A 26,976-nucleotide genomic window follows, 5' to 3' on the forward strand; every position below is an offset into this window, starting at 1 on the left:
AGGAACGGAGAACTTACTCGTCATCCGTCTCCTCCTCTTCCACCAGTTTCCTTTTCCTCTCCGGGCTGAGAGGCCCGAGATCAAAAGGGAGCTCCACATCATCATCCGAGTCGACGCCTGCCGGAGGAGGCGAAGGAGGCGGCGGGGTTTGTGCGTGCCCGGATGAGGAAGGGGCTGCTGTCTTCTTCTTCTCAGCGGCCTTCGTCAGCCTCTTGACTGCCGTGGCCCTCGTGTGGCGCCCAGACCCCTCCAGGGTCAATTGAGGCCGCGCAGCCCTGTCGGGCCGGACCGGCTCACCGGAGCCAGGCCGCCGCGGGACTCGCCCTCTTCCCCTGGTTGGCGTCGAACCCGCCGCCACGTCCTCCTCCTCCCCCGATGACTCATCGGTTGCGTCTTCGACAAGCGGAGATCCAGTGTCGGCACTGCTGACCTCCCCGGAGGCCGCCGCCCACCGGGTGAGCTCCTCTTCCTCCGCCGCCGTTGCGGCCTTGTCCTCCACGCCCCCGGTGCTGCCGGCCTCCATGGCAAGCTGCGCCTCCCTCGCCCTAGTGGCGATGTAGTCCAGCTCTGCTTGGGTGGTGTCCATGATAAGCCACCGCTCAGCATCAGCATTGACGTATACCTCGATTAGGGTGTCGAAGAATTGCTGCACATCCTCGTCCTTCGGCTCCTCCCAGCTCGGGACAGGGCCGTGCGCATTACAGTTCGACATCATGGTGATGATCTCGGACCGACGCGAATTGTTGCACAACGGGACCACCCCCGCCGGCAGCTTGAAAAATGGCCCCTTGAGGGCCTTGCCAACCTTTGCGGCAGCCCTCGCGGCCTTGCCGGTCCGCTCAACCTCGCCATCGCGACACACATCAAGCTGGAAAAGCCGCTGGCAGAAGTGGGCATGCGCTAGCACTGTGAAGTTGTGATCGATGCCGGGGCGGAGTCGCATAATGTCAGCCGGGTTCGTAAAGAGCCAAGCTGGCCTCCCCTTGCTGTGCAATGGGGCGATCCGGCGGCGAATGAAGTCCGCCCAAATCTTCTCAAGGGTGAGTCCGGCCTGGGTGAGCTGGAGAATCCTGGTGGTGACGACAGTGAGCCTCCCATCGGCGGCGTCGACATCGCTCCAATCGCTGCCGCGGACCAGCGGCACTCGGCGGACCTTGTAGAATTCCGGCGGGTTTTCATCTTCAATCCAGCACCACCGGCCACACCATTCCTCCCACCTCTCCTTCACAGCACCGTCCGGGTACGCCCCCTTGGATCTTGGGATCCAGGTGACGCAACCGGAGACGGCTCCTTCCGGCTGATTCGAGGGAAGAAGTAATGGCGGAAGAGCGCCGTGTTGGGCTGCACCCCACCGCATTTGGAGTAAAATCCAAGAGGCGAAAGCCGAAGGTGCGCATAACGTCGCAGAAGAAATCGGAGAAAGGAGGGCATAACCCGCAAGAAAAGTAATCAACGAAGAAGGGGTACCGATTCGAGGTAGGATCAGCGCAAGCAGCAGGAATGATGCGCATCGCCGGGTGTCCCGAATCCTCTCCCCCCGTCTTCACTCCCCATAGGGGCTTGAAGGAGGCCCGGAGCTCTTGAACATCAACCGTCGAGGGGAAGAAGAAGGCGGACTTCGTCCGGTCCCCCGACAGCGCGCTCTCCGGTAGCTCCACCGTCCCGGCGCCCTTAGCCACCCCCTTGCCCTTGGCGAATTTGGGAGCCATGGCGACCAAGATGTTCAGAGGGCTGAGGAAGGGGGATGGCAAAGCAGCGGAGGCGAGTGACAGCGAAAGCTTAGGAAGGAAGGAAGAGAGGGAACGGCGGCTCTGAGATTGGAAAAGGCACAAGGGAAGAGGAGAAAGTGAGCAGCGCGCCCACGATTATTCCTTCTTATGGGGGGGAAACGTGGGCCGCCTCCTTTCACACTAACTGTGATGTGACGCATGCCCGCGGGAAGCAACCCCACGCATGCCGCCCACGTCACACACGCCTCCCCACGCCGCGCCACGCGCGGGAAGCATGGGAAGCGCAGCGCGCAAAGAGACTTACCGCGGTAAAAACCGCCCCGCCTGCCCGCACACCGTTTTTGGGCCTAGCCCAACAACCCGATTGTGCTTACGTGTGGCCCAGGCTTGGGGGCTCCTGACGGTGTACAAAAAGAGGGGTACGCTTTTTGTACCCCTATAACTATGCACGGGCAGTCTGAGCCACGGGAACCACCACACTGAGCAAGGCAAGGGAGGTGAGCAAAGGTAAGGCCGAAGCTCAGGAGGAGCAGAACAACGCCAAGACCAAGACCACAAAGAGCAAAGGGGACGAAATGGACCCCCCGGCAAGATCCTTGCCGGGAGGCGGTTTTAGCAAACCCGGCAAGACCCTTGCCGTGGCAGCTCGCCCCACACCTACGGAGTGAGTCACCCTTGAGTCCACTGCCCCCATGGGGCAAGGATTCGGGAGACATCCCCGTGGTGGCTTGGAGATCTTTGTGAAGACATTCAAGATCAGATACGCCCTTCAGAAGATGATGATCCTTGCCGGGATCCCAGCCAAGGAGGACCACAAGGCCCCCGACAAGAGCCTTGCCGGGGATGACAGCAGGCGCCACGGCAAGACCCTTGCCGTGGCCCCGGCAAGGCCCTTGCCAAGAACACCCGTAGGGCCACCAGCAGGCCCATGCCAGTCAAACCTCCACCGCCGTTCGCATGCAGCTGCTGACCCAACCAGCTGGGCAGGCACCTGCGTGGCGGCATGCGGATCTTCGTGGAGACCCACCACTGCGCCACCTTAGCTGCCTGCCTGCCTAAATGGCACCGTGGGCGCCGCTGGCCAGGGCGCGTGTCGACACGAGAGGGAGCGGCGACGGACGAGACAGGGCTCTCCCCCGTCCCCGATAAAGTAAGGACACCTGGGCAAGATGCATTAAATGCGCCTAGTCATGTACTGCGAGGGGTAACCTCACATCACTGTACCCTTTCCACCTCTTGTGTGCCACTGTGGCAACCCCTTTCCTATAAAAGGAGGCCCGAGGCGACCAGGAGGAGGATTCGGCTTTTTGGAGCTCCTCACGCCCCATAGCTAGCTCAAGAACACAGATATACAATCCACCAAAGCAGGAGTAGGGTTTTACGCATCCCCGCGGCCCAAACCTGGATAAACGAACCGTGTGCTATCTGTTTGATCCGCTCTTCTCACGACCCCGCACCCCGCAACCGTAGTAGGGATTCTTGTGATCCTGTAGGTGTCGTTCCCACCGACACTTCTCCTTTGTAACCGACCTCTTGTAACCCTAACCGTCTCTGGTGTCTATATAAACCGGAGAGTTTTAGTCTGTAGGACAACAACAACTACAAGATACAATCATACCATAGGCTAGCTTCTAGGGTTTAGCCTCGCCGATGTCGTGGTAGATCTAGTCTTGTACTACCCATATCATCAATATTAATCAAGCAGGACGTAGGGTTTTACCTCCATCAAGAGGGCCCGAACCGGGGTAAAACATTGTGTCCCCTGCCTCCTGTTACCATCCGGCCTAGACGCACAGTTCGGGACCCCCTACCCGAGATCCGCCGGTTTTGACACCGACAGCGCCCAATCGGATTCGATAGGCACGGGCGCAGGCGGTTCGGAGTCCGTGGCCAGGGAGGAATCCGGTAGTTCGGCGTCACGGCTCCCGTGAAGGTTAAGGTCGATACTCGGCTCGATCGCCGATAAGAGTGCGGCCTCCGTGGCGGGGTCTATCCACCCATCCATGGATGGCGCAACTCGCTCCGAATTGAGGGTCGGAGCGGTTGCCGGCGCGATCTCTTGGACACTGTCCGATGGCAGAGCTAAATCGTGCTCATGGTGACCGTGTGGCGCACTAAGCAGGGGCTCAAATCCGTCGAAGATCAAGTCTCCGCGGATATCGGTCGTGTAGTTTAAGCTTCCAAACCTGACCTGGTGGCCAGGGGCGTAATTCTCGATCTGCTCCAGATGGCCAAGCGAGTTGGCCCGTAGTGCGAAGCCGCCGAATACAAAGATCTTTCTGGGGAGAAAATTCTCACCCTGGACTACATCACTATCGATGATCGAAGGAGCCATCAAGCCTAATGGCGACGACACAGATGAACTCTCAATGAAAGCACCAATGTCGGTGTCAAAATCGGCGAATCTCGGGTAGGGGGTCCCGAACTGTGCGTCTAAGGCGGATGGTAACAGGAGGCAGGGACACAATGTTTTACCCAGGTTCCGGCCCTCTTGATGGAGGTAAAACCCTACGTCCTGCTTGATTATTCTTGATAATATGAGTAGTATAAGAGTTGATCTACCACGAGATCGGAGAGGCTAAACCCTAGAAGCTAGCCTATGGTATGATTTTATGTTGTCCTACGGACTAAAACCCTCCGGTTTATATAGACACCGGAGGGGGCTAGGATTACACAAGGTCGGTTACAAAGGAGGAGATATACATATCCGTATTGCCTAGCTTGCCTTCCACGCCAAGTAGAGTCCCATTCGGACACGGGACGAAGTCTTCAATCTTGTATCTTCACAGTCCAACAGTACATCCAAAGGATATAATCTGGCTATCTGGATACCCCCTAATCCAGGACTCCCTCACCCCTCCCTTGCGCCGGTCACGCTCCACCGCCGCAGTTCGTGCCCGGATGCGCGTCGCTGCGCCCGACCACCACCCCGTCTGCGCCCTCTCGCCCCCTACGCGTGCTCACCGTCGCCCCAGCTCGCTCCCCGCGCGCCGCTCCCTTCCTGCTGCTGTCCACGCGCTGCTGCTTCTGCTGACACTGCCGCCTGCTCACTGCATCCGCTGCTACCCACCGCTGGTGCGCGCGCGCGCCTACTGCCGCAAGCGCCGCGGCAGACTGTGGCCGCACCTCCCGGCCGCGCCCTTGCCCCGCCTCTGCCGCTCGCGCGCACCCGACCATGGCGGCTCCGCCCGGCCGCTCCCTCGCTAAGCTGCCTCCCCCTACCCACTAGCCCCTGCCAGCGGCCTCGCCGTGGCCGCGATCCCACGCCCGCTGGCTGCGTCGAGCGTCGGCATCCACGCGCCCGCTCCGGCCCCGCCTCATTACCGGGCAGGGCCGCGGCTTCACCCGCACCCGCCTGCCCGTATGCCCATTAAGGCCCCTATGCCTATGACTAGGGGGCCCAGCCCCAAAACGGAAACTAAAAATAAATAAATAAATAAATAGTTAAAAATAATTAAAATATTAGTTCATTGATTAATTAAAGAATTAATTAACTTAATTAATCTTGATTAGATTAACCTAATTAACTAATGTTAATTAACTAAATAATGTATGACAGCTGGGACCCACACGTCAGTTGGACCCAGTCAACGCACTGTTGACTGATTATGTCATGCTGACGTCAGCAAATACTATTTTGGATAATGTTGATTCAAAATAATTAAATAAATCCTAAAAATGATTTAAATCTTTTAAAATTAGTATAAAATAAACCGTACCTCGGATGGAAAAACTTTGTACATGAAAGTTGCTCAGAACGACGAGACAAATCCGGATACGCAGCCTGTTCGTCCACCACGCATCCCTAACATAGAGAACACGCAACTTTCCCCCACCGGTTCATCTGTCCGAAAATGCGAAACACCGGGGATATTTTCCCGGTTGTTTTCCCCCTTCGCCGGTATCACCTCCTATTGCGTTAGGGCACACCTAGCAACACTCATTGTCATGTCATGCATCATTATGCATCTACTTGCATTGTATTCATTGTTTCCTCCCCCTCTTCTCCCTGATAGACTATGAGACTGACGCCGCTGCTGGTGCCCCGATCGACTACATTGTTGACGACCCCTACTTGCCAGAGTAACCAGGCAAGCCCCCCCTTGTTCACCAGATATCGCCTATTCTTCTCTCTACTGCTTGCATTAGAGTAGTGTAGCATGTTACTATTTTCGGTCAATCCTATTCTGATGCATAACCTGTCTTTGCTTCTACTGTTGTTACCTTTACCTGCAATCCTAAATGCGTAGTATAGGATGATAGTATTCCATAAGTGGCCCTACATTCTTGTCCGTCTGCCATGCTATACTATTGGGTCATGATCACTTGGGAGGTGATCACTGGTATATACTTATATACATAATATGTGATACATGTGGTGACTAAAGTTGGGTCGGCTTGTAGAGTACCCGCAAGTGATTCCGATGTGGGGGCTGAAGGGGCAGGTGGTTCCATCCAGTTAGTGGTGGGCCTGGGTTCTCGACGGCCCCCGACTGTTACTTTGTGGCGGAGTGACAGGGCAGGTTGAGACACTGCTAGGGAAAACCTTATACACAGAATCTTAGCAGCAGCGCGGCACAAAAAGAGGCGCTGCTACTAATTAGTAGCAGCGCGGTTAGGGAAAGCGCGCTACTGATGTAAATTTAGCAGTAACACGTGATGTTTAAACCGCGCTGCTACAAAAATCCATCGACAGTACACAACGACCTAACTTTACCAGCAGCGCGGCCTCAAGAAGCGCGTTACTACTAATGCCATAGTAGTAGCGCGCTTTTTAGTCACGCCGTTGCTGCTAATTATGAAATTATCCACACGGTTGGCCCGTTTAGCAGTAGCGTGTGATAGGAAAGCGTGTTGCTGCTACGATCATAGCAGTAGCGCGTTTTTGCTCCCGCGTTGCTGCTAAGATGTACCACCCACCACCTTTTTCCACCTCCCCATCTCCTCTCCTCCATTTCCCCTACCTCCCACATCCTCCCTCTCTCACTCTTCTTCTTCCTCAATACATCTCCCCCATTACTCTCCCTCTTCTACCTACCTTTCTCTCTCTTCATTACTCCTAGCTAACTACACCACCTCCATTAATGCATCTCCTTTCTTTTTTTCCTTCCCCCTCCACTAGTTGAAGTTGTCTCCTCCCAAATTAGCTAGCTAGGTAGATGTAGCATTTAGTTAAGTGACCTATTTGCCCCCTAACTAGATCTTTCTTTGTCAAGAAGAGCTTTGTGCACTTTTGATCTCCCTACATCATCATCCACACCGTGTGCTCGATCTCGTAGCTAGAGGTGATTAAAATTTCATGCTTTGTAAAATGGAAATATGTGTAGGTGTGTGTGTGTGACATGATAATTGGTAAATATCATGGAAATTGTGTGTGTGGCATGAGTTGACGCCAAATTGTGCTTTTGAGTTGCCTATGTTTTGCCGAAATGTCGATTTATTTCCGTTTCGGCGAATTCCGGGCCCGGTGCCTCTTGAGACAGCACCTCGGCGTCGTCAGCAGGATGAGGGGTGGTGGCGTTCGGGACTGGGTCACTATCCATGTCCGACGAGCCCAGGGAGCCCTCCGATGATACATCGATACTGGCTCGTGGCGGCCTGCATAATTATGTTCGGCGTTAGGGAAAGCAGTGCGACAAAGGAATGCTATGAGCTACTCTGGTATCCGAATACTTACGATCTCCCCAGGGGCTTGGCCCTGGGCAACCACTCGTCTTCGCCTTCGTCGGCGGTGGTGGAATTGTCCGGAAGGAGAGTCCTTCCCTTCTTGGACCCTTCGGCCCCCCAGTTGGGGCGGCCTAACTTTTCTTATGTCCCCTAGCTGGAGGGGGAGCATCTTCTTCTTCTTCCTTGTCTTCAGGGGAGGAGAGCGCCGCAGAGTCATCGGACGGTGAGTCCAATGACGCCTGGCGTCGGGAACTCTTTCGGGTTCCCTTGGCCTTCTTGGTCTTCTCCGGCACCGTATAAGGAGCTAGAGTCAGCATCTTCGCAAGAAGAGCGTCCGCTGGGCCTTCGGGCAAAGGAGCCGGAGAGTCGATCTGTCCGGCCGTCTCCTGCCAGTCCTGTCAAAGGTACGGGAGTTTAGATCCCGCATGGAGTAAATCTATAAAAAATAAGTATCCTGTGAAAGGTAAAGCAGCTTACCGCACTGGCTTGGCGCTTTGTGCTGAATCCCCAATCCTCAGTAGTGGGAGGAGGGACCTCAGCACTTTTAAACAGCACCCTCCAGGCATCTTCGTGAGTTGTGTCGAAGAGCCTGTTCAGAGTCCGGTGCTGCGCCGGGTCGAACTCCCACAAGTTGAAGTCCCGTTGTTGGCACGGGAGGATCCGGCGGTGGAGCATGACCTGGACCACGTTGACAAGTTTGAGCTTCTTGTTCACCATGTTTTGAATACATGTTTGGAGTCCGGTCAGCTCTCCCGAACTACCCCAAGACAGGCCCTTCTCTTTCCAGGAGGTGAGCCGCATGGGGATGCCAGATTGGAACTCGGGGGCCGCTGCCCATGCAGGGTCGTGCGGCTCGGTGATGTAGAACCACCCCGATTGACACCCCTTTATGGTTTCCACAAAGGAGCCCTCGAGCCATGTAACATTGGGCATCTTGCCCACCATGGCGCCTCCGCACTCCGCCTGGCGGCCGCCCACAACCTTCGGCTTGACATTGAAGGTCTTCAGCCATAAACCGAAGTGGGGCTTGATGCGGAGGAAGGCCTCGCACATGACGATAAATACCGAGATGTTGAGGATAAAGTTCGGGGCCAGATAGTGGAAATCCAGGCCGTAATAGAACACGAGCCCCCGAACGAATGGGTGGAGAGGGAATCCTAGTCCGCAGAGGAAATGGGTAAGGAACATGTCAGGACCCCGATTCTAAGTCACACCGATCTAGCCTGTAACACCTCATATCACTTTGCGGTCTCACGCACGGTATTCCCACGAGTGTCGCCTTACCATGGCCCGGGACCGTTTGCGCCTTTTGGCTCACGTATATGATAGTGTCGCTAGCATCCATATGATAGAGAACCCGGGCCGACATGGCTAGTGGTGAACCCAAAGCGGCACTAACCTATGGGGACAGCCATACATGATTCACATCGAGCATGTTGGTCAGCAGCGTGTGAATCCGGGCTATAGCACTGGGCTAACAAGACTCCGGGAACCCGGGCTGTAGTAGGCTAGGCAGGACTCCGGATGTCACCGTGTGACATTTCCCCAAAGGGACAGACACAGGAATGAAGTGAAACACATGCCGGCCAGTCAAGTGTCCTGAGCAGTAGTGCTGGGCTAGCAGGACTCCGGTGAACCGTGCTGTAGCGGACTACTATGGCTCAAGGAAGCGCTAGACTACATTTCCCCATAAGAGAGGCTGCCAAGGATAAACAACTAGATTGTCGGATCCCACACATAGCAATACACGTCACACGTACGCATAACATGCAAGTATGTGCTGTACAACATGGCATCACAACATAGCGCAACTCATATAGATAAAGGCCCAGAAGAGCCACATAACATTAAATACAAATAGGGGTCACATGACCCATCATTCAGAGCATACAAGCAATGGAAGCATTACATGTCTGAGTACAGACAACTACCAAAGAAAAAGGCTAAGAGGCCTGACTATCTACAAGTCCCTCCCAAGGGCACAAGATCGTAGCTGAGGTAACAAGCTACTCGTCGAAGTCCAAGCGGTACTACTAGTGAGACAGATGTCTCACCTGCAAAACATAAATAAACCAAACGTGAGTACAAAGGTACTGAGCAAGACTTACATCAGATCCTATCATGCATGCATTTGTATCAAGAAGGTAATGTGGGGTTTAGTTGCAGCAAACCAGCTTTGACTCAGTGGCTATCCTGTTCTACGACAACGAGAAACTTCTTTGTGGTGAGGCAGCGCACACGAGTCCACTAAGCACCACATCAATACACTACTATGGATTCATCCTCGTCTCCTGATGAGAAGGCCATCCATAGCACTCACACTTGTCTGGAGCATTTTAGAGTATCCACTTTAAGTTGTCTATGTACCACGTAAGCATCTAAGAAGTCCATAACCGAGGACGCGGCTATTCGAATAGATCATGATAACCCTGCTGGGGTGTACTTCTTCACACACGCTCTCACCACTTATCACCATGTACACGTCATGTACCTAGGCAACCTTCAAGCGGAAGCCTGGCGAGGGTGTCGGCCACGACCTGACTAACCACACAAGTCTCTCATCCAGGTTTATCGCCTATTCGGGTTCCATCCGCAAGGAGATGCGGCCGAGGTGTCGCTCACGGCCCCAAACGATGTGAGCAGGGTTCCCAAGCCCACCACCCGGGTGCCACATGGCACACCGTGCCACTGTGCCTAGTCTGTCCCAAGCCCACATGGCCGGGTGCCACTTGGTAGACTACTAACAGTACCTACAAAACACCAGAAACTATTTGCAACTCCTGGACAGAGATCAAGTTGGCTAATAAGTCGAGAGGGGCACTTAAGCATTCCAATGTGTGGTAGTAGCTAGTCATTGGACAACATACATGGAACTCAGTGCTTAAGGACGGTTCCAGTGAGACAACCCACCATGTACTCTTACATGGCCTCTCACCACTACCTTTACCAAATTGTGTTCACACACTTAACTCTCAACACCAGAACATATCGTACAACTCCAATTCATTCCCGATGAATCAGACCTGACACAACTCTAAGAAATAGCAGGCATGGCATGGCAAGAACACAACATGGCTCAATCAACTCCTACACATGCTAGTGGGTTTTAGCTATTTACTGTGGCAATGACCGGTCATGCAGAGGAATGGGTTCAACTACCGCAGCATAAGGTAGCAGTTGAATCGTTGTTGTCTTAATGCAATAAATGAGAGAAGGAGCGAGAGAGTAGGATTGTATCGGAATGAACAAGGGGGTTTGCTTGCCTGGTAGATCAACAAGGAAGGCACTGCTCCTCAGACAGGTACTCTGGAAGGGTCTCCGGAGCAGGACCTATCGAGAAGGAACGGTGTCGGTAATCAATACACAACCATATGCAACAATATGATGCATGATCATGGCATGAATATGTGATGCTGATTGTGCTAATGCAACTAGCTTTTATTTGGATGAAATCCATTTGAACCAAGATTCAAATACAACTCCCAATTAAGCTCTTAAATATGCCATAAATGTGTTTCCATATATACAGCATGTATAGGTTGGTTTTTCATGCATGAAAACGGTACAGATGGATAGACTGAATTTTTCTGATAATTTTTCATATATAAATTATTTAAATCTGAGTTACGGTTGAATTTCTATGAATTTTTTAAGTTTATATCATTTTCTGGAATTTCCTGATTTATTTTAAATCCAGAAAATGATATATTGCGTCAGCACAGCGTCATGCTTACATCATCAGGTCAAAGGCAGCTGACCATGTCAAACCTAACGTGTGGGGTCCACACATCAGTGTCTATGGCTAATCCTAATTTAAAATAAACCTAAACTGGTTTAGTTAATGGGGTTGGGCCCATGCATCAGTGACCCAATTAGTTAAATAGGGTTTAATTAGTTGTTAAACTAATCCTAACTAAAACTTAACAGGGCCGGGCCCCACATGTTGGCGACCCACGGAGAGGTCAAACCTCCTGTCAGCAGGGTCAAAGCCCACCGGCGGCTTGACGCCGGCGAGGCCCGAGACGGCGGCGCGGCTCGGAATACACCCACAGGGCATGGTTTTACTCGTGGTTTGCTGCTACGGCTAGCTGGCGATGCGGCGCATCTAATGGAGCGAACGGGAGGAGCTGGGGTGGCCTGAGCCGACGGCGGCGAGCTCTTTTGCGGCCGCCGGAGTTCGGCCGTCGGTGGTCTTGTTGCTGCAGCGTGCTAGCGGGCGAGCGGATGCACTAGCGAGATTCGACGGGGTGCGGGGAGTGGTTTGGACTCGCCGGGGCAACCATTTGACCACCGGAGCTGCGTCGGCGACGAGCTAGGGCGGTGAAAGTCACGGCCATCGGCGAGGCAGCGGCTACGGCATGCAAGCGAGCAAACGGAGAGGGGGAGGAGGAACAGCAGCTCACATCGGTCTCGGTGGGCTTGACGGCGAGCTCGGGGATGCACTGGAGATGGCGGGGCGGCGATAGGGATCCACGGCGGCCGGAGATGAAGAAGACGGCGGGGACTGCTCCACGGGGCGTCCCCGGTTGCTTGGCTTGACGAAGACGGAGAAGGCGACAGGGCAGAGCTCTAGGACACAGCAGCGAGGCGAGCGGAGCGCGGTGGACACGGCTATGGCGAGCGGTGGCGATGGCGGCACTCGGGCATGGGGAAGAGAGCGAGACAGGGGAGGGGAGAAAGAGCAGCGAGTGAGGGAGAGGAGAGAGGGGCCTCCAAGGGGTGTCGTGGTGCTCGTAGTGGCGTCAGGGCGGCATCAGGCAGGCGGGAGGTGGCGGTGCGCGTGCGTGCGCACCGCGGTCACGCGCCTCTCGTCCTTCTGGCGAGAGTTTGGTGGTGACTGGGACGGCCAGTGGGCCGGGCCAGCTTTGCCTAGTTGGGCTGCAGGTAAGGCCCAGGTACTTCTCTCCTTCTCTCTTATTTCTCTTTTCTATTTGTTTTGATTTGATTTTTATACCAAATCATTTCATAAACTTCTGAAAATTATTATGTGGCCTGTTTAAAAGTATTCAAGGCCACTTGCAAACTTTCAGAGTTATTGGATCATATTTGAAATATATCAAATATAAATCCAATGCAAATAATTATTGAATTAATTCCAAAAGTCCAAAATAAATACTTATGAGCTCCTGAAAATGTTGGTTTCAGTTTTATCTCTATCCAAGATATTTAGAGAGCAACATGAGCATTTTCTTGGACCCTTTTAGAGCATTTTTTTTATTTGGGTCATTTCCAGAATGATTCTGAGGGTTTCACAAATCCCCATTTCAATTCTAAATGGAATTTAAACATGATGCACAAATGACTAGCTGGTCTAGGTCATACCAGAACTAGGGATGTGACAACTCGCCCCCACTCAAAGAAATCTCGTCCCGAGATTCAGGAGTTGGCGGAAAGAAAGTGGGGTACTCAAGTCGAAGACGATCTTCACGCTCCCAGGTAGCTTCTCTCTCGAAATGATGAGACCACTGAACCTTGAGAAACTTGATGTTATGACGTCGAGTGACATGCTCTGCTTGGTCCAGAATGCGGACGGGGTACTCTTGATAAGTGAGGTTATCTTGGAGATCAAGCGTTTCGTGGTCCACTCCGCGGATGGGATCCGAGAAGCAACGCCTGAGTTGAGAGACGTGGAAGACATCATGAACTCGAGAAAGATGTGGGGGTAGTTCCAACTGGTAGGCAACCTCTCCTCGTTTAGCGAGAATGCGAAAAGGACCAATGTAACGAGGATCCAACTTGCCCTTGATACCGAAACGATGGGTACCCTTCAAAGGGGTAACCCGAAGGTAAGCCTTGTCGCCAACTTCATAAGCCACTTCCTTATGACGACGGTCATACTGGCTCTTTTGACGAGATTGGGCTGTTTTCAAATTCTCACAAATGATGCGGACTTGCTCTTCTGCCTCCTGAATCATGTCCGGTCCAAATAATTGTCTTTCACCGGTTTCTGACCAGTTCAAAGGTGTTCGACATCTTCGTCCATACAGAACCTCAAAATTAAGGAGCTTTCTTGAGGCTGGATTGGTAGCTATTGTTATAAGCAAACTCGGCGAATGGAAGACACTTCTCCAAATCCATATCGAATGAGATAACACAATCTCTAAGCATGTCTTCGAAAATCTGATTGACCCTTTCCACCTGACCACTTTATTGAGGGTGGAAAGCGGTACTGAAGGAAAGATGGGTGCCCATGGCAGTTTGGAAACTCTCCCAGAAATGAGAAGTGAAAAGACTACCACGGTCTGAATTGATCTCTACTGGAACACCATGAAGTGACACTATTCGAGAAATATATAAGTCAGCGAGCTGACTGGCAGTGATACTCTCTCGAACAGGTAGGAAGTGAGCCACTTTGGAAAGACGATCAATGACTACGAAGATAGCATTATTCCCTCTCTTGGTCCCGGGAAAGCCGGTGATGAAGTCCCTACCAACTTTATCCCATTTCCACTCAGGAATAGCTAAAGGTTGAAGGGTGCCAGCAGGCCTTCGATGTTCTGCCTTAACGCGACGACAGACGTCACAGTTAGCAATGAACTCAGCGATTTCTCTTTTCATCCTAGTCCACAAGAACCTCTGGCGTAGGTCCTGATACATTTTAGTACTACCGGGATGAATTGTGAAAGGAGATTCATGGGCCTCCTTAAGAATCAGTTGTCGCAGATGTTGATTCTTGGGAACCACCAAATGATTCTCAAAGAAAACAACACCTCGATCATCCATAGAGAAACATCCACCAACTCCCTTCTTAATGTTTCTCTTGATGCGGATAACACCCCTATCAAACTTCTGGTCAGAAATGATCTGATCCTCAAGGGTAGGTTTCGCCACCAAGGTAGAAAGGAATCTGTGAGGAGCAATGTGAAGATTAAGCTTACATAATTCCTCATGGAGAAGTGGTTGGCCCTGCTGCAACATGAGATTGTTGCAATAGGACATACGAGTTAGCGCATCAGCCATGACATTGCCCTTGCCTGGGGTGTAGGTAGTCCCTAAGTCGTAATCCGAGATCATCTCCAGCCAACATCTTTGCCTAAGGTTCAAATCTGGTTGGGTGAAGATATACTTGAGACTCTGGTGGTCGGTGTAAATCTCGCAACGTTAACCAAGAAGGTAATGTCGCCAGGTCTTAAGTGCGTAGACTACGGCTGCAAGCTCTAGATCATGTGTAGGATAATTATCCTCATGTGGATGCAACTATCGAGATGCATAGGCAATCACATGGCGATCTTGCATAAGAATGCAACCTAGTCCCTGTCGTGAGGCATCGCAGTAGATAACAAAGTCTTTAGTGAAATCCGGTGGCACAAGTATGGGAGCAGAAGTCAGGCGTCTTTTCAGTTCCTGAAAACTGTGCTCACACTGTGGGGACCACTCAAACTTTTTATCTTTCTTGAGAAGTTCCGTGAGAGGTTTGGCCACTTTGGAGAAGTTCTCAACGAAGCAGCGACAATAACTGGCTAGACCACGAAAACTCCTAACTTTCTTAACTGTTTCAGGCGGAGTCCAATCAAGAACGGCCTGAACTCTCTCGGGATTGACAGCAATGCCCTTACCAGAGATTACGTGGCCGAGATAGGTCACTTCTGGTAACCAAAATTCGCACTTGGAGAACTTGGCATATAGGCGGTGCTCTCTGAGTTTTTCTAACACAAGTCTAAGATGTTCGGCATGCTCTTCCTCGTTCTTCGAGTAAATAAGGATATCATCGAGGTAAATGACGACGAACTTATCTAAGTACTCCATGAAGATCGAGTTCATCAAGCGGGAGAATGTAGCTAGAGCATTGGTTGACCGAAGGACATGACGGTGTACTCATACTGGCCATAACGAGTGACAAAAGCCGTCTTAGGAATGTCCCCGTTTCTGATCTTGATTTGGTGGTAGCCTAACCTCAACTCCATCTTTGGAAAGACCGAGGATCCAGCGAGCTGATCATACAGGTCGTTGATCCTGGGGAGCGGATACTTGTTCTTTATCATGACCAAATTAACGGGACGATAATCTACAACCATCCGGTCCGTACCATCCTTCTTCTGGACGAAGAGGACAGGGCAAGCCCAGGGAGAAGAACTGGGACGGATGAAACCCTTTTTCAAGGATTCATCGAGTTGTTTCTTAAGCTCAGCTAGTTCTAAGGGTGCCATCTTGTAAGGTCTCCTAGAGATTGGGGCGGTTCCTGGGATAAGATCTATGACAAACTCTACATCTCTGTCAGGTGGAATACCTCGCAGTTCCTCTGGAAAGACATCCGGAAAGTCACGGACTACCGGAATATCTTCAAGGTCTGGAAGAGGGCTGGCATTAAGAGAATAGAGTTGACGCTTTGCAACTCGAGTGGAGACAGCGACTATCTTGCCAGATGGGTGTGTAAGCTGAACAGACTTTGTGTAACAATAAATCTTGGCATAATGAGCTTTCATCCAGTCCATACCCAAGATGATGTTAATATCGACTTGAGGGCTATAAGTGATGCAAGGAATAAAGTCTGTCATCAAGGATTTCATTACAATGGCTTACACTAGAAGTTTGCCATTTGGATCTAGGAGTTTGAATGACTAGTGGAGTGGGCATATCACAAAATGACATGTTGTGCAAGTTAGCGTAGCTTTCAGAAATGAAGGAATGAGATGCTCCAGTATCGAACAAAACCGATGCTGGATGGCAATTGACAAGGAGTGTACCAAGAACGACATCTGGATCATCATGGGCGTCTTTAGCTGAGACGTGATGCACACATCCACGTTCAGTGGGAGCTGACTTGACACTAATCATCTTGCGTGATGGCTTACCACGGCCAACGGACTTCTCATGCTGGGGTGGAGCATAGTTGGTTTGAGAGCAGTCACGTGCATAGTGTCCTGGCTCTCCGCATGTGAAGCAAGTCCCTGAAGTATGACGTGGACCCGCATTGACAAGCGATCTACCAGTGGGCCTGGGTGGAGCATGTAGCTGAACTGGGTGAGGCGCCACATAAGATGGCCTCGGTGTATAACCAGGTGGAAGAGTGGAGTTCGGAACCCAAATCCGACGCTTCTGCAAACTAGAACCGGAGGAGGAACCCAAATCACGTGTGTGCTTACGAGACTCCTCGTAAGTGAGTTGAGTTGTCTCTGCATTAATGGCCTTGTTCACAAGTGCCTGGAATGTATTGCAATGATGCAAGTGGAGATCATGACACAACTTGGGGTTGAGACCCTTCCGGAACCTAGCCTGCTTCTTGGCGTCCGTGGACACTTCTTCTGTAGCATAGCGGGCAAGGTTCTCAAACTCTCTACTGTAAGCATCAACAACCATCTTACTCTGGGTGAAACTACAGAACTCTTCTCTCTTGCGGTCAATGAGAGCCTGAAGAATGTGATGCTCGCGAAAAGCCTCAGTGAAATATCTCCTGGTGGTTATCTAGCCAGCTGGAAGCATAGCCTCATAGTTCTGCCACCAAAGACTAGCAGGACCTTCCAGATGATATCTAGCATAGGTGAACTTGTCATCTTCAGCTACGCTCGCGGAACGCAGCTTGTGTGTGATACTACGGAGCCAGTCATCTGCATCGAGTGGTTCAATGGAATGATGGAAGGTAGGTGGTTTCAAACCAATGAAATCATAGATGGTCGCTGACTCTTTGCACTGAGGTGCGGTGTTCTCCTCTATACGTGCTAACAAGCGGTTGGTCTCACGCTTGTTCATCTCAACCTCTAGCATGAACTTTGCCAACGAAGGCTGGTCGGGAGGATCCTCATCCCTACCATCTCCATGGTTCCGGCTACGAGCAACAGAGTTTCGGTTAACCGGCAACATCCTGAAGAACGAAACCAAGGAAACAAGGATGGATTCCGCATCATCATAAGGATGTAGAATATAATACAAGGAAAATACTATCTCTTGAACTCCTAGGACAAATCCGGTAGCATAACGACAGTAAAATGCTCAAAATGAGACATCCTGCAAATGATGGGGTAGCACCATACTCAACATCATCACGTAAGGTTCTGAGATATTACTAAACAGACTACACCAGAAGTACTTGAACTGGGATAAGATTCTGATCAACCAATCCTAAGAGACTACGGAGTAGTAACACGTGATCCTGATAGATGGAAGAGGAAGCCTAGTTCCTTAACCCCGTAGGAAAGATAGGATGACTCAGATTAGAAGGGCATGAGGCATAAGGAGTAAAAAGAGCCTTAAGTTCCCTTCCACAATCAATTCCCCTATATAGCTAAAGAATTTCTAGACTCAACTTCGACCAGGTTGGCTTGGAAATCCTACAGGCAGTCAGGCTCTGATACCAAAGCTGTCGGGACCCCAATTCTAAGTCACACCAATCTAGCCTGTAACACCTCATATCAGTTTGCGGCCTCATGCACGGTATTCCCACGGGTGTCGCCTTACCATGGCCCAGGACCGTTTGCGCCTTTTGGCTCACGTATATGATAGCGTCGCTAGCATCCATATGATAGAGAACCCGGGCCGACATGGCTATTCGTGAACCCAAAGCGGCACTAACCTATGGGGACAGGCATACATGATTCACACCAAGCATGTCGGTCAACAGCGTGTGAATCCGGGTTGTAGCACTGGGCTAACAGGACTCCGGGGAACCTGGGCTGTAGCAGGCTAGGCAGGACTCCGGATGTCACCGCATGACATTTCCCCGAAGGGACAGACATAGGAACGAAGTGAAACACATGCCAGCCAGTCAAGTGTCCTGAGCAGTAGTGCTGGGCTATCAGGACTCTGGTGAACCGGGCTGTAGCGGATTACTATGGCTCAAGGAAGCTGTAGACTACATTTCCCCATAAGAGAGGCTGCCAAGGATAAACAACTAGATTGTCGGATCCCACACATAGCAATACACGTCACACGTACGCATAACATGCAAGTATGTGTTTACAACATGGCATCACAACATAACACAACTCATATAGATAAAGGCCCAGAAGAGCCACATAGCATTAAATACAAACAGGGGTCACATGACCCATCATTCAGAGCATACAAGCAACGGAAGCATTACATGTCTGAGTACAGACAACTACAAAAGAAAAAGGCTAAGAGGCCTGACTATCTACAAGTCCCTCCCAAGGGCACAAGATCATAGCTGAGGTAACAAGCTACTCGTCGAAGTCCAAGGGGTACTACTAGTGAGACAGATGTCTGACCTGCAAAACATAAATAAAGCAAACGTGAGTACAAAGGTACTCAGCTGTGACACTCCAAAAATTTTGATTTGGTTTTTATCAAAATCTTTATTTGATTTGAAGAAGGCTATTTAAAATTTTTCTTAAGTACTCTCCTTCTCAAAACTTTTATGGCAAATATTTTGGTACTCTTCTCAACCTTGATTTTTGGTCTTGAGAGCTTTTCATTTTGTATTGACTCTACTCTAGTTATTTTTTTGAAATTTCTTCTATTAAGAAGAAACCCTAGGGATTATGGGTTTATTCTTTTCCCTTTCAAATTTCCGCTTTTGCCATGTCACATTTTGACATAGCATTCCAAAACCCCTCCCTGCCTTGGATCAAGTCAAGACTCCCACCTCCAGCAAGTTTCAAACCAATTTTGATTTTTATTCCATTTATTTAATCCTCAAAACTATTTCTACCATTATTTATGGACCTAGGTGATTTACAAAGGAAGTGCCATATTTCTTTTGAGTTTTGATCCCAAACCAACTCCTTTGACTAGTCCTTAGTATCCTCAACCTAGATCCATCAAGATCAACTTGTCCTCAGTTCAAATATTTCAAAATTTGCCCTCTGCAAGTTTGGACCAGAAATGCCATTTTTGGTGAGATTCATATTTTTCTTTTTCCAAAAATTCTGAAATAATTGATGCAGCTTCCAGATACACCAAGAGGCCACCTCACCAAAGATCAGCTCCAGAAAAATTTCCCACCTGCCAAAATCATTTCATCGAGCACCTGGCATGCACTGTTGCTGTTCGAATTCAGAAAGTTCAGACGTTCAGTGTTTCTGTTTCACCGTCATTGTCGTTTTCTTCAGAGCACGGCGTCGATCTCGTGAGTAACTGCGGTGGCGCCTTGCACCTTGTTCCCCCTCCTTATCCAGAGCGCCGCACACTCATTTGTTCGGGCACCATCGTCCGTGGTGACGTGTCTTGCCGACGCCGGCAGCTTCTGCGGTGGCAGAGCCACCCGTGGCAGCCAGCAGGGATCAGCACCACCTTTCGGCGCCGTCCAGCACTGCCCAAGCTACCTGTGGCCTCCGCATGGCTGTCCGCTTGCCTGTGCATGCTGCGGCACCGTCACCGTGGCCTGAGCAGCACAGAGCGTGCTCTCTACCGCCGACGAGTCTCGTGAGCCGTTCCATCGAGAACGTGGAGTACCACCCAAGGCAGGCCAAGCTTAGCACTTGAACGGAACCAGTGGACTATCGCGGTGATGCCTAGCTCCTTAAACCACCTGACCGACCTCTGCCCTACCGTAATCATCGTCGGCGTTATCCCGTTCTTGGCCACCGCCTCGGATCGGCTATAAAAGGAGCCCCCGAGCTCGTTCTCGACCCAGCGCCACACCTCCACCTCACCAGAGCCCTGCCCAGCCACTAGGAGGACCCCGAGGAGGTCACCTTCCCCGACTCCGGCCACCCCGATCCGCCTCGGGCTCCCGCTTGATTCACTCAAGTGAGGCCATCCCCGCCTCCCAAACCACGTCAGCAACCCTCTAGTGCACGCAGTACCCTAACCCCAAGCCTCAATTCGACCTTTGCAGCTCTCCCCGGCGAGATCCACCAACGCCCGAACCACCATCCGCCGGAGTTGAGGCCGCCGTCGACGTGGTGCTCGCCGACGCTCAACTCCACCGCCCATAGGTGCGGAAGAACACGGTGAACACGTTGCTACCTTCCGATCCCCCTGCCTCGCCGTGGATCACCGCCGGCGACCACCGCGGCCCTCGGGCGCTAGCGCTCTACTTTAGTTTTCAAACCCGACGGGTGGGACCTCCCCGTCAGCTTTTTCTCTTTTTCGAAACGTTTTCTAAAAACGCCTTCGGGCAAAATACGTCTTCCCCCTGGACTGAAGTATTCTAGACTGAAACGTTTTCTGTTTTTATAAAGTGAACCCTGGAAACTTTCTGTTTCATTACAGAAAGGTCCCTAGACTAAAACTCTTATAACTTTTAAACAAAAGATGATTTTAACTTGAAACTTTTTATGTCATCATTATTTTTCTGTCTAGTTTTTTATAATATTTATTTGAAAAATATTTGGAATACTTTTTGTGCACTCATGGTATTCATGTAGTATCCGATTTTCTTTTAATACGTAGATACCGGAAAGAGTAAGGGAGACGCGAACTTCACCGAGCTAGACTCTGCCTTCTCCGAACCAGGCAAGCATTTTTGAACCTTTGATATGATGAGTGTTTTGCATGGTTTCTTGAGTAGTTTTTATCATGGCATGTTTATATAAGCATTTGTGAATGTTATGTGCATGCAAGGCAAGCTAACTGTGAGCTTCGAAGTTCGATGTGTCCTTATGATGATAAGGCAACACGATCATGTGGTGACATGATGGGTTGCAAGCTGGTATTGTTGAAGCATGCCAGTCTTATGCCAACCATTAACTCCAGTTCTAACGTGGGTCAAGTCTCGACCCCGTTCGTTTCCCCTTCGTGCTGCCACATGTTTTCTGCAAAGAGTGCGGTTTAGTAAGTTGCAAACCTCTTTCCTGGTACACACCAAACAGAGAGACCGCGATGAGGGTTCCATGGCCCTGGATTAAAGCCAGTCATCCGGTCAGGGGGCATGGGTGTTTCCGGTTGGGACCGAGAGGGGGGCACCCCTTAGAGCGCGTGATATAAATTTGATCCCATGCTATTCGAGGTTGTGGCCTCCCCGTCTTAAGGTTTTTCTTCAACGTTGCCGAGGGTGATTCCTGGCAACAGAATGTGGAATGGGTGTGTACTGGTTAGACGTGTTTCTTCTAAAACATCGTAAACGGAACTAGTCCTTGTGACTACCGAAATCCGTTGGCTGTGGTAAAGTGTACAAACTCTGCAGAGTCAAAACCATCCGAGTATCCATGTCCACGAGCAAGGACTTGGACATCATCTCCGTGTCAGTCTCAGCCTCAGTGGAAAATCTCAGTGTCAACCCCAGTGGCAGTCTCTGGAGAATGAATTTAAAACCGAGAGTGGTAAACTCGGCTGAAGGTTATTTATGTGAATGGACTAACCAGTATATTATTATATGCTGAGTATTTCCTTGCCATGATTTAAATTCATGAGGTGAGGCAGCGCACATGAGGTGAGGCATTATTGTTACTTACGTTTCAATATAAGCCCTTTATGTGATGTCGCTCAGACGTCCGACTGTGGCATTATTGTTATTTACTTTTCAATATAAGCCCTTTATGTGGTGTCGCCTCGACGCCCGACTGCGGCATGTTAAATTTATTTTCACCTTTCGAGGCGTCGCTTCAGACACCCGATCGGTCTTCAGTTATTTTTATTGGGATTTAGGGAGGACTACCACCTGATTTCCTCTTATTTATCGTGTAGTGCAAATCTATTATTTGATTGTGCATACTAACCTGCTCATGTGCATCATGTTTACATTTGTTATATCTTATGTCTGAACTGTCTTGCGAGTACATTCAAAGTACTCACCTGGCTTGTTGGTTTGGCCAGATGTTGACGAAGGTGATCGTATGGATGAAGAGTTCGATAGCGAGTCCGACGCCTAGAGGAGTCCCAGTCAGTCACGTGCGATCCTGGAGTTGTTCACTTGTATTATACACGCTTCCGCCACCCCAAAAAAATCATCAAGCCTCACTCTGACGCTTGATGAGCTGTAAGATTTCAGAGTCATGTCACCTACCTACCTGTGACATATCCACCACCACCTTTATTACGAGTCAGTAGTTATGCCACTCTACCCTTGTGCCATATCCGCCTTTATGTATAATACAGGCGTGCTTGTAATAAATTGTTGAGCATCCTCAGCTCAACCATGTATAATATTTAGTACTGCTGGATTCCTGTATGAAGATTTTCTCTGCCAGTAAGAAGAATTCTTCTGTACTGGTCAACACAAAGGTCGGCTGTTCAATAAATGTTTTATTGGAAAGGCGGTTCTGACATCAGCAAGACTTACATCAGATCCTATCATACATGCATTTGTATCAAGAAGGTAATGTGGGGTTTAGGTGCAGCTAGCCAGCTTTGACTCAGTGGCTATCCTGTTCTATGACAACGAGAAACTTCTTTGAGGTGAGGCAGCGCACACGAGTTCACTAAGCACCACATCAATACACTACTATGGATTCATCCTCGTCTCCTGATGAGAAGGCCATCCATAGCACTCACACTTGTCTTGAGCATTTTAGAGTATCCACTTTAAGTTGTCTATGTACCACGTAAGCATCCAAGAAGTCCATAACCGAGGACACGACTATTCGAATAGATCATGATAACCCTGCAGGGGTGTACTTCTTCACACACGCTCTCACCACTTATCACCATGTACACGTCATGTACCTCGGCAACCTTCAAGCGGAAGCCTGGCGAGGGTGTCGGCCACGACCTGACTAACCACACAAGTCTCTCATCCAGGTTTATCGCCGCTGCCCATGCAGGGTCGCGCGGCTCGGTGATGTAGAACCACCCCGATTGCCACCCCTTTATGGTTTCCACAAAGGAGCGCTTGAGCCATGTAACGTTGGGCATCTTGCCCACCATGGCGCCCCCGCACTGCGCCTGGCAACCGCCCACAACCTTCGGCTTGACATTGAAGGTCTTCAGCCATAAACCGAAGTGGGGCTTGATGCGGAGGAAGGCCTCGCACATGACGATAAACACCGAGATGTTGAGGATAAAGTTCGGGGCCAGATCGTGGAAATCCAGGCCGTAATAGAACATGAGCCCCCGGACGAATGGGTGGAGAGGGAATCCCAGTCCGCATAGGAAATGGGTAAGGAACATGTCGGGACCTCGATTCTAAGTCACACCGATCTAGCCTGTAACACCTCATATCACTTTGCAGCCTCACGCATGGTATTCCCACGGGTGTCGCTTTACCATGGCCCGGGACCGTTTGTGCCTTTTGGCTCACGCATATGATAGTGTCGCTAGCATCCATATGATAGAGAACCCGGGCCGACATGGCTAGTGGTGAACCCAAAGCGGCACTAACCTATGGGGACAGGCATACATGATTCACATCGAGCATGTTGGTTAGCAGCGTGTGAATCCGGGCTGTAGCACTGGGCTAACAGGACTCCGGGAACCCGGGCTGTAGTAGGCTAGGCAGGACTCCGAATGTCACCGTGTGACATTTCCCTGAAGGGACAGACACAGGAATGAAGTGAAACACATGCCGGCCAGTCAAGTGTCCTGAGCAGTAGTGCTGGGCTAGCAGGACTCTGGTGAACCGGGCTGTAGTGGACTACTATGGCTCAAGGAAGCGCTAGAGTACATTTCCCCATAAGAGAGGCTGCCAAGGATAAACATCTAGATTGTCAGATCCCACACATAGCAATACACGTCACACGTACGCATAACATGCAAGTATGTGCTGTACAACATGGCATCACAACATAACACAACTCATATAGATAAAGGCCCAGAAGACCCACATAGCATTAAATACAAACAGGGGTCAGATGACCCATCATTCAGAGCATACAAGCAACGGAAGCATTACATGTCTAAGTACAGACAACTACAAAAGAAAAAGGCTAAGAGGCCTGACTATCTACAAGTCCCTCCCAAGCAAACATGAGTACAAAGGTACTCAGCAAGACTTACATCAGATCCTATCATGCATGCATTTGTATCAAGAAGGTAATGTGGGGTTTAGTTACAGCAAGCCAGGTTTGACTCAGTGGCTATCCTATTCTACGACAACGAGAAACTTCTTTGAGGTGAGGCAGCGCACACGAGTCCACTAAGCACCACATCAATACACTACTATGGATTCATCCTCGTCTCCTGATGAGAAGGCCATCCATAGCACTCACACTTGTCTTGAGCATTTTAGAGTATCCACTTTAAGTTGTCTATGTACCGCGTAAGCATCCAAGAAGTCCATAACCGAGGACACGGCTATTCGAATAGATCATGATAACCCTGCAGGGGTGTACTTCTTCACACACGCTCTCACCACTTATCACCATGTACACATCATGTACCTCAGCAACCTTCAAGCGGAAGCCTGGCGAGGGTGTCAGCCACGACCTGACTAGCCACACAAGTCTCTCATCCAGGTTTATCGCCTATTCGGGTTCCATCCGCAAGGAGATCCGGCCGGGGTGTCGCTCACGGCCCCAAACGATGTGAGCAGGGTTCCCAAGCCCACCATCCGGGTGCCACTTGGTACACCGTGCCACTGTGCCTAGTCTGTCCCAAGCCCACATGGCCGGGTGCCACTTGGTAGACTACTAACACTACCTACAAACACCAGAAACTATTTGCAACTCCTGGACAGAGATCAAGTTGGTTAATAAGTCGAGAGGGGCACTTAAGCATTCCAATGTGTGGTAGTAGCTAGTCATTGGACAACATACACAGAACTCAGTGCTTAAGGACGGTTCCAGTGAGACAACCCACCATGTACTCCTACATGGACTCTCACCACTACCTTTACCAAATCGTGTTCGCACGCTTAACTCTCAACACCAGAACATATCGTACCACTCCAATTCATTCCCGATGAATCAGACCTGACACAACTCTGAGCAATAGCAGGCATGGCATGGCAAGAACACAACATGGCTCAATCAACTCCTACACATGCTAGTGGGTTTTAGCTATTTACTGTGGCAATGACAGGTCATGCAGAGGAATGGGTTCAACTACCGCAGCATAAGGAAGCAGTTGAATCGTTGTTGTCCAAATGCAATAAATGGGAGCAGGAGAGAGAGAGAGTAGGATTGTATCGGAATGAAGAAGGGGGTTTGCTTGCCTGGTAGATCAACAAGGAAGGCACTGCTCCTCAGACAGGTACTCTAGAAGGGTCTACGGAGCAGGACCTATCGAGAAGGAACGGTGTCGGTAATCAATACACAACCATATGCAACAATATGATGCATGATCATGGCATGAATATGTGATGCTGATTGAGCTAATGCAACTAGCTTTTATTTGGATGAAATCCATTTGAACCAAGATTCAAATACAACTCCAAATTAAGCTCTTAAATATGCCATAAGTGTGTTTTCATATATACAGAATGTATAGGTTGGTTTGTCATACATGAAAATGGTACAGATGGATAGATTGAATTTTTTTGATAATTTTTCATATATAAATTATTTAAATCTGAGTTACGGTTGAATTTCTATGAATTTTTGAAGTTTATATCATTTTCTGGAATTTCCTGATTTATTTAAATCCAGAAAATGATATATTGCCTCAGCACAGCTTCATGCTTACGTCAGCAGGTCAAAGGCGGCTGACCAGGTCAAACCTGACATGTGGGGTCCACACGTCAGTGTCTGTGGCTAATCCTAATTTAAAATAAACCTAAACTGGTTTAGTTAATGGGGTTGGGCCCACGCGTCAGTGACCCAATTAGTTAAACAGGGTTTAATTAGTTGTTAAACTAATCCTAACTAAAATTTAACAGGGCCGGGCCCCACATGTCGGCGACCCACGGAGAGGTCAAACCTCCTGTCAGCGGGGTCAAAGCCCACCGGCGGCTTGATGTCGGCGAGGCCCGAGACGGCGGCGCGGCTCGGAAAACGCCCACAAGGCACGGTTTTACTCGTGGTTTGTTGCTACGGCTAGCTGGCGATGCGGCGCATCTAATGGAGCAAACGGGAGGAGCTGGGGTGGCGTGAGCCGACGGCGGCGAGCTCTTTTGCAGCTGCCGGATTTCGGCCGTCGGTGGTCTTGCTGCTGCGGCGTGCTAGCGAGCGAGCGGATGCACTAGCGAGGCTCTACGGGGTGCGGGGAGAGGTTTGGACTAGCCGGGGCGACCATTTGGTCACTGGAGCTGCGTTGGCGACGAGCTCGGGCGGCGACAGTCACGGCCATCGGCGAGGCAGCGGCTATGGCATGCAAGCGAGCAAACGGAGAGGGGAAGGAGGAGCAGCAGCTCACAGCGGTCTCCCTGGGCTTCACGGCGAGCTTGGGGATGCATTGGAGACGGCGGGGCTGCGATGGGTATCCACAGTGGCCGGAGATGAAGAAGACGGCAGGGACGGCTCCACGGGGCGTCCCCGGTTTCTTGGCTTGACGAAGACGGAGAAGGCGACAGGGCGGAGCTCTAGGACACAGCAGTGAGGCGAGGGGAGCACGGTGGATACGGCTATGGCGAGCGTGACAGGGGAGGGGAGAGAGAGCAGCGAGTGAGGGAGAGGAGAGAGGGGCCTCCAAGGGGTGTCGTGGCGCTCGTAGTGGCGTCGGGGTGGCATCAGGCAGGCAAGAGGTGGAGGTGCGCGTGCGTGTGCGCCACGGGCACACGCCTCTCGTCCTTCTGGCGAGAGGTTGGTGGTGACTGGGACGACCAGTGGGCCGGGCTAGCTTTGCCTTGTTGGGCTGCATGTAAGGCCCAGGTACTTCTCTCCTTCTCTCTTATTTCTCTTTTCTATTTGTTTAATTTGATTTGATTTGA

The sequence above is a fragment of the Triticum urartu genome, chromosome 7, assembly GCF_003073215.2.
Source record: "Triticum urartu cultivar G1812 chromosome 7, Tu2.1, whole genome shotgun sequence".
Lineage (NCBI taxonomy): Eukaryota > Viridiplantae > Streptophyta > Magnoliopsida > Poales > Poaceae > Triticum > Triticum urartu.